General features: G+C 54.5%; 3 non-coding genes across 3 annotated transcripts in view; all 3 read left to right on the top strand.

Moving 5' to 3' along the window:
- The first annotated feature begins 4,655 nt into the window (after positions 1–4,655).
- LOC126197094 (small subunit ribosomal RNA) lies at positions 4,656–6,564 on the top strand. The gene has a single exon (XR_007539495.1). It is a non-coding gene; the product is annotated as a small subunit ribosomal RNA (ribosomal RNA).
- A 352-nt stretch (positions 6,565–6,916) lies between these two features.
- Positions 6,917–7,071, top strand: LOC126196417 (5.8S ribosomal RNA). Its single transcript, XR_007538923.1, has one exon. It is a non-coding gene; the product is annotated as a 5.8S ribosomal RNA (ribosomal RNA).
- Positions 7,072–7,259: 188 nt separating this feature from the next.
- Positions 7,260–7,500, top strand: part of LOC126197493 (large subunit ribosomal RNA) — a 4,222-nt gene continuing 3,981 nt past the window's right edge. Inside the window, exon 1 of the ribosomal RNA XR_007539853.1 lies at positions 7,260–7,500. This exon is cut by the window's right edge and continues 3,981 nt beyond it. This is a non-coding gene — a ribosomal RNA (large subunit ribosomal RNA).

Below are 7,500 nucleotides of genomic sequence, written 5' to 3'. Positions count from 1 at the left end.
AAAACACGACGAAACCACATGCAATAGCCCCATCTACGCGCATCCGACAGCACTACAACCACCATGTCGATCGCACCACAAAAACAGTACCGCCATCTATGCGACGCCAAGCTGACTACGACGGCGATGGGCCCACAGTACCCGTTTCCCGACCCCACCCACAAAGCCTGCATCCACTGTCCACCACAAGAGCACCAACGCCAGTCCCTGCGCCGCACGACGTCGTCCACCGACAATCACGCCACCCGCCCCCGTACGTGCCTCACGTCACCTGCCCAAATTGCAACTCCAGCGGATGAACGGCGGACTTTTCTCGCAGTCGTAAGTTGCAATCCACCCCTATATCATCCGTTTCATGAAGCGTTGTATCCAAGATGCGAAATTCCCGCTGTCCCTACACATGCTCTAAGTCTGTGCGCGATTGCGTGCTCACAGTACGGATTCCGATGCTGAGCGATCAGCTAGGAAGCGCCCCAACCATGTCGGTCCCCATGGGCGTTGCACTCGCAGTCGCAAAGACTCTGGCAATGGCTAAAAGCGCTCCGCAATACATCACGCAGACGGGTAATGACGGTCCGAGCGCTCAGTGTGAGGAGAGCATTACTGAGCCCTGACCCACAAGCAGGTTGTAGCGTATCCCACCCGCAGACATGTGACGTTGTCACACGACCAGTTGTCACTAATCGACTCATTGCTGATAATCATATGCCATACACCGGGGAAAGCTGCCGCAAGGGGTAGCTACGTAGTGCAGTCGCACCTCTACTACTGTACAGAGATAGAACACCACGAGACTGCAACCAGATTAAACTGATACATGGCGCTGATAACTAATAGATGCAGAGCCATCGGAATATAGATGACATACGACATAGAACTGTCCCTATACATGCTGACAGTCTCTGCACACAATGTGAACTACACGTCACCCAGACACCCTATCACACACTACTCTCTGGCTGTAACAGACACAGACACAATATCTAAGCACCACCATGGAACAACATCCAGTGCATCCTCTCCGCCACATTACACCATTCACACTATGATAACAAAACCAGGAGGTCCACCCCAAAAACAGAATATCTCACACTTCCAACAACCATCATTACGCAGATAAGCCACAAACACCCACACATGTGCTACACAGGGGTGCAGCCAACACCACCACACTGGCGTGTCTCACAGCATATAAGCAATGGCAGGAATGAAAGACACAGGTCTGCCACTCCCTTGCCACACCCACAGAACCGGCGCACCACCTCCCCTGAGCCAAAGGTGCATCCTGACGTGACACATCTCAGGGTGCCTCAGGCGTCCACTTACCATCATCACTATGAACGAACCTCGTCCCCTCCCCCCTCATACACCATCCCTTAACCTAACCTATGTTGCGCCTTAACCTAACCTATGTTGCGCCTTAACCTAACCTATGTTGCGCCTTAACCTAACCTATGTTGCGCCTTAACCTAACCTATGTTGCGCCTTAACCTAACCTATGTTGCGCCTTAACCTAACCTATGTTGCGCCCTAACCTAACCTATGTTGCGCCCTAACCTAACCTATGTTGCGCCCTAACCTAACCTATGTTGCGCCCTAACCTAACCTATGTTGCGCCCTAACCTAACCTATGTTGCGCCCTAACCTAACCTATGTTGCGCCCTAACCTAACCTATGTTGCGCCCTAACCTAACCTATGTTGCGCCCTAACCTAACCTATGTTGCGCCCTAACCTAACCTATGTTGCGCCCTAACCTAACCTATGTTGCGCCCTAACCTAACCTATGTTGCGCCCTAACCTAACCTATGTTGCGCCCTAACCTAACCTATGTTGCGCCCTAACCTAACCTATGTTGCGCCCTAACCTAACCTATGTTGCGCCCTAACCTAACCCATGTTGCGCCTTAACCTAACCTATGTTGCGCCTTAACCTAACCTATGTTGCGCCTTAACCTAACCTATGTTGCGCCTTAACCTAACCTATGTTGCGCCTTAACCTAACCTATGTTGCGCCTTAACCTAACCTATGTTGCGCCTTAACCTAACCTATGTTGCGCCTTAACCTAACCTATGTTGCGCCTTAACCTAACCTATGTTGCGCCTTAACCTAACCTATGTTGCGCCTTAACCTAACCTATGTTGCGCCTTAACCTAACCTATGTTGCGCCTTAACCTAACCTATGTTGCGCCTTAACCTAACCTATGTTGCGCCTTAACCTAACCTATGTTGCGCCTTAACCTAACCTATGTTGCGCCTTAACCTAACCTATGTTGCGCCTTAACCTAACCTATGTTGCGCCTTAACCTAACCTATGTTGCGCCTTAACCTAACCTATGTTGCGCCTTAACCTAACCTATGTTGCGCCTTAACCTAACCTATGTTGCGCCTTAACCTAACCTATGTTGCGCCTTAACCTAACCTATGTTGCGCCTTAACCTAACCTATGTTGCGCCTTAACCTAACCTATGTTGCGCCTTAACCTAACCTATGTTGCGCCTTAACCTAACCTATGTTGCGCCTTAACCTAACCTACGTTGCGCCCTAACCTAACCTAACCTACGTTGCGCCCTAACCTAACCTAACCTACGTTGCGCCCTAACCTAACCTAACCTACGTTGCGCCCTAACCTAACCTAACCTACGTTGCGCCCTAACCTAACCTAACCTACGTTGCGCCCTAACCTAACCTAACCTACGTTGCGCCCTAACCTAACCTAACCTACGTTGCGCCCTAACCTAACCTAACCTACGTTGCGCCCTAACCTAACCTAACCTACGTTGCGCCCTAACCTAACCTAACCTACGTTGCGCCCTAACCTAACCTAACCTACGTTGGGCCCTAACCTAACCTAACCTACGTTGGGCCCTAACCTAACCTAACCTACGTTGGGCCCTAACCTAACCTAACCTACGTTGGGCCCTAACCTAACCTAACCTACGTTGGGCCCTAACCTAACCTAACCTACGTTGGGCCCTAACCTAACCTAACCTACGTTGGGCCCTAACCTAACCTACGTTGGGCCCTAACCTAACCTACGTTGGGCCCTAACCTAACCTACGTTGGGCCCTAACCTAACCTACGTTGGGCCCTAACCTAACCTACGTTGCGCCCTAACCTAACCTATGTTGCGCCTTAACCTAACCTATGTTGCGCCTTAACCTAACCTACGTTGCGCCCTAACCTAACCTACGTTGCGCCCTAACCTAACCTACGTTGCGCCCTAACCTAACCTACGTTGGGCCCTAACCTAACCCACGTTGGGCCCTAACCTGACCTGTAATTGTTATATGAATTGCAACATTCATGTAGCGTTGCCTAATCGCAACCCTCTCAACATAGGTCAGTGCTCGCACTCTCTGGTGTCCTGCGTATTGATTCATGTTACGGTGCGTACCCTCACAACATCTAGCGAGTGTTGCGTACGTTCCACATGGTCCCGCTATCCACTGTAATGTGTACTGCTGTAAGACGTATATCGCCCCCCTGTCGCCTCTAGTTCGTCAGGCGGGAGTTTGCGTGTTCAATGAGCTTCGCAGCTGTGCAATGGCATTCGCATACGTACGCGGGCCACCTTCCACGTGTTCTCTCGTGTATACGTCGCAGCATGTATGTGGGCTGATGTGGCGTGTCGTGACGCATATCATCCAGGCATGCAAGACCCACTGAATTTGCAAATGTAGATGGACGTCTACGTTTGCTGCCCAAGTTACGCAAATGAACTGGAAATCCGTTGTTGCGCGGTTGTTTACGCTGGAGGTGAATCATTGATTGCGACAATCGGTACAGGTATTAACTGGTTGCTTCAGCGACACCCGTCATACCCACGAACGTGAGTGGGCATGTGGGTATGAAGCGATACGCGGCGGTGGCTGGGTGGGACCGTCCCCGGCCGGTGAGGGGGGAGCGCCCGGCGTGCTGGCCGCGCGCTGCGTGGGCGCACGCGCTACAGCCGGCTGGTGGGGGCGCCCAGTGGCAGGCGCGCCGGCCGACGGACGCGGCAGGCGGCGCAGCTGCGCGCCGGCGCACCCAGCGCGCGGCGCCGTGCGGCCAAAGTGGGTCCTCGCGGGCCCGGTGCGAAGCGCGGTGGACATCTGCAGTGTGCTGGTCCGATTGAGGACTGTGTGCGTCGAGGATGCGCCGCCGCCCGGCACTCGGCGCCGCGACGCCGTCTGCTGCTCGGTCGCCCCCGCGGTTCTCGCAGGTGGTTTGTATCGCAGCTGTGCGGATGTGTTGGCGCGTGCGCTGTGCTGGGAGAGTTCGCTTTGGCACCCAAGTGGGGCTCTGCCCCTCTGTGGCGCTGGCGTTGGAGCTGCCCGGCCACTGTTTGTGGCCGCGTGTTGTCTCCCGCCGGCAACACCACGACAGCACGCTCCCGGGCCTCTGTCGGCAGCGGCAAGCTCAGTTGGGAGCACGGGTGGTCGCACTGAAAGCGTCTACTCGCCTATCTCCGGGCGATTGCGCCTCTCTCGAACCCGACCAAGTACTTAGGACGGCGCTGCGCGCCGCCGGGACCTGAGAGGGTTTCGAGGTGTATCGTGCAGGGGAGCCCAGCCTCCTCCTGTTTGCGGAATAATTGAGCGGACGCTTGCGTGTTCGCGCGGGCCTCCGGGACACACTCCCGGGCGGCCGGCTGCTCAGCTCTAGTTGACGCAGCTCCCTGGTTGATCCTGCCAGTAGTCATATGCTTGTCTCAAAGATTAAGCCATGCATGTCTCAGTACAAGCCGCATTAAGGTGAAACCGCGAATGGCTCATTAAATCAGTTATGGTTCCTTAGATCGTACCCACGTTACTTGGATAACTGTGGTAATTCTAGAGCTAATACATGCAAACAGAGTCCCGACCAGAGATGGAAGGGACGCTTTTATTAGATCAAAACCAATCGGTCGGCTCGTCCGGTCCGTTTGCCTTGGTGACTCTGAATAACTTTGGGCTGATCGCACGGTCCTCGTACCGGCGACGCATCTTTCAAATGTCTGCCTTATCAACTGTCGATGGTAGGTTCTGCGCCTACCATGGTTGTAACGGGTAACGGGGAATCAGGGTTCGATTCCGGAGAGGGAGCCTGAGAAACGGCTACCACATCCAAGGAAGGCAGCAGGCGCGCAAATTACCCACTCCCGGCACGGGGAGGTAGTGACGAAAAATAACGATACGGGACTCATCCGAGGCCCCGTAATCGGAATGAGTACACTTTAAATCCTTTAACGAGTATCTATTGGAGGGCAAGTCTGGTGCCAGCAGCCGCGGTAATTCCAGCTCCAATAGCGTATATTAAAGTTGTTGCGGTTAAAAAGCTCGTAGTTGGATTTGTGTCCCACGCTGTTGGTTCACCGCCCGTCGGTGTTTAACTGGCATGTATCGTGGGACGTCCTGCCGGTGGGGCGAGCCGAAGGCGTGCGACCGCCTCGTGCGTGCTCGTGCGTCCCGAGGCGGACCCCGTTGAAATCCTACCAGGGTGCTCTTTATTGAGTGTCTCGGTGGGCCGGCACGTTTACTTTGAACAAATTAGAGTGCTTAAAGCAGGCAAGCCCGCCTGAATACTGTGTGCATGGAATAATGGAATAGGACCTCGGTTCTATTTTGTTGGTTTTCGGAACCCGAGGTAATGATTAATAGGGACAGGCGGGGGCATTCGTATTGCGACGTTAGAGGTGAAATTCTTGGATCGTCGCAAGACGAACAGAAGCGAAAGCATTTGCCAAGTATGTTTTCATTAATCAAGAACGAAAGTTAGAGGTTCGAAGGCGATCAGATACCGCCCTAGTTCTAACCATAAACGATGCCAGCCAGCGATCCGCCGCAGTTCCTCCGATGACTCGGCGGGCAGCCTCCGGGAAACCAAAGCTTTTGGGTTCCGGGGGAAGTATGGTTGCAAAGCTGAAACTTAAAGGAATTGACGGAAGGGCACCACCAGGAGTGGAGCCTGCGGCTTAATTTGACTCAACACGGGAAACCTCACCAGGCCCGGACACCGGAAGGATTGACAGATTGATAGCTCTTTCTTGATTCGGTGGGTGGTGGTGCATGGCCGTTCTTAGTTGGTGGAGCGATTTGTCTGGTTAATTCCGATAACGAACGAGACTCTAGCCTGCTAACTAGTCGCGTGACATCCTTCGTGCTGTCAGCGATTACTTTTCTTCTTAGAGGGACAGGCGGCTTCTAGCCGCACGAGATTGAGCAATAACAGGTCTGTGATGCCCTTAGATGTTCTGGGCCGCACGCGCGCTACACTGAAGGAATCAGCGTGTCTTCCTAGGCCGAAAGGTCGGGGTAACCCGCTGAACCTCCTTCGTGCTAGGGATTGGGGCTTGCAATTGTTCCCCATGAACGAGGAATTCCCAGTAAGCGCGAGTCATAAGCTCGCGTTGATTACGTCCCTGCCCTTTGTACACACCGCCCGTCGCTACTACCGATTGAATGATTTAGTGAGGTCTTCGGACTGGTACGCGGCATCGACTCTGTCGTTGCCGATGCTACCGGAAAGATGACCAAACTTGATCATTTAGAGGAAGTAAAAGTCGTAACAAGGTTTCCGTAGGTGAACCTGCGGAAGGATCATTACCGACTAGACTGCATGTCTTTCGATGTGCGTGTCGTGTCGTGCAACACGCTACCTGTACGGCTCGCAGTAGCCGTGCGCCGCGTGCGGGACCACGCGTGCTTCTCAAAACTAACGGAAAATGTTGTGTGGTACGAGCGCTGAAGCTCTGGAGCGGCTGGCCTGCGGCACCTGGCGCCTCGCGCCGGTTTTGAATGACGTTCGCCCGAGTGCCTGTCCGCTCCGGAGTGGAGCCGTACGACGCCCATCGGCCGTGAGGCCGTTGGACACAAAACACTGGAACAGGGGCCGTCGAACGCCTCAGTCCCGCCTATGCAACTGTTTTGAAAGAGACAGTGGGAACTGTAAAAAGATCACCCAGGACGGTGGATCACTCGGCTCGTGGGTCGATGAAGAACGCAGCAAATTGCGCGTCGACATGTGAACTGCAGGACACATGAACATCGACGTTTCGAACGCACATTGCGGTCCATGGATTCCGTTCCCGGGCCACGTCTGGCTGAGGGTCGGCTACGTAAACTGAAGCGCGCGGCGTTTGTCCCGCTTCGGAGACGTGGGTGTGTCGTGACGGCCTGTGGGGCCGGCCACGTCCCCTGAAACGAGCGATGCGCGCCCGTCGCCTGGCGGTTCGCATACCGGTACTGTCTCGGTAGCGTGCACAGCCGGCTGGCGGTGTGGCGTGCGACACCTCGTACAACGACCTCAGAGCAGGCGAGACTACCCGCTGAATTTAAGCATATTACTAAGCGGAGGAAAAGAAACTAACAAGGATTCCCCCAGTAGCGGCGAGCGAACAGGGAAGAGTCCAGCACCGAACCCCGCAGGCTGCCGCCTGTCGTGGCATGTGGTGTTTGGGAGGGTCCACTACCCCGACGCCTCGCGCCGAGCCCAAGTCCAACTTGAATGAGGCCACGGCCCGTAGAGGGTGCCAGGCCCGT

This window comes from Schistocerca nitens, chromosome 7 (assembly GCF_023898315.1).
Source record: "Schistocerca nitens isolate TAMUIC-IGC-003100 chromosome 7, iqSchNite1.1, whole genome shotgun sequence".
Classification (NCBI taxonomy): domain Eukaryota; kingdom Metazoa; phylum Arthropoda; class Insecta; order Orthoptera; family Acrididae; genus Schistocerca; species Schistocerca nitens.
The sequence above is the reverse complement of the archived record's forward strand: the minus strand, read 5'-3'. Positions and strand labels throughout refer to the sequence as shown.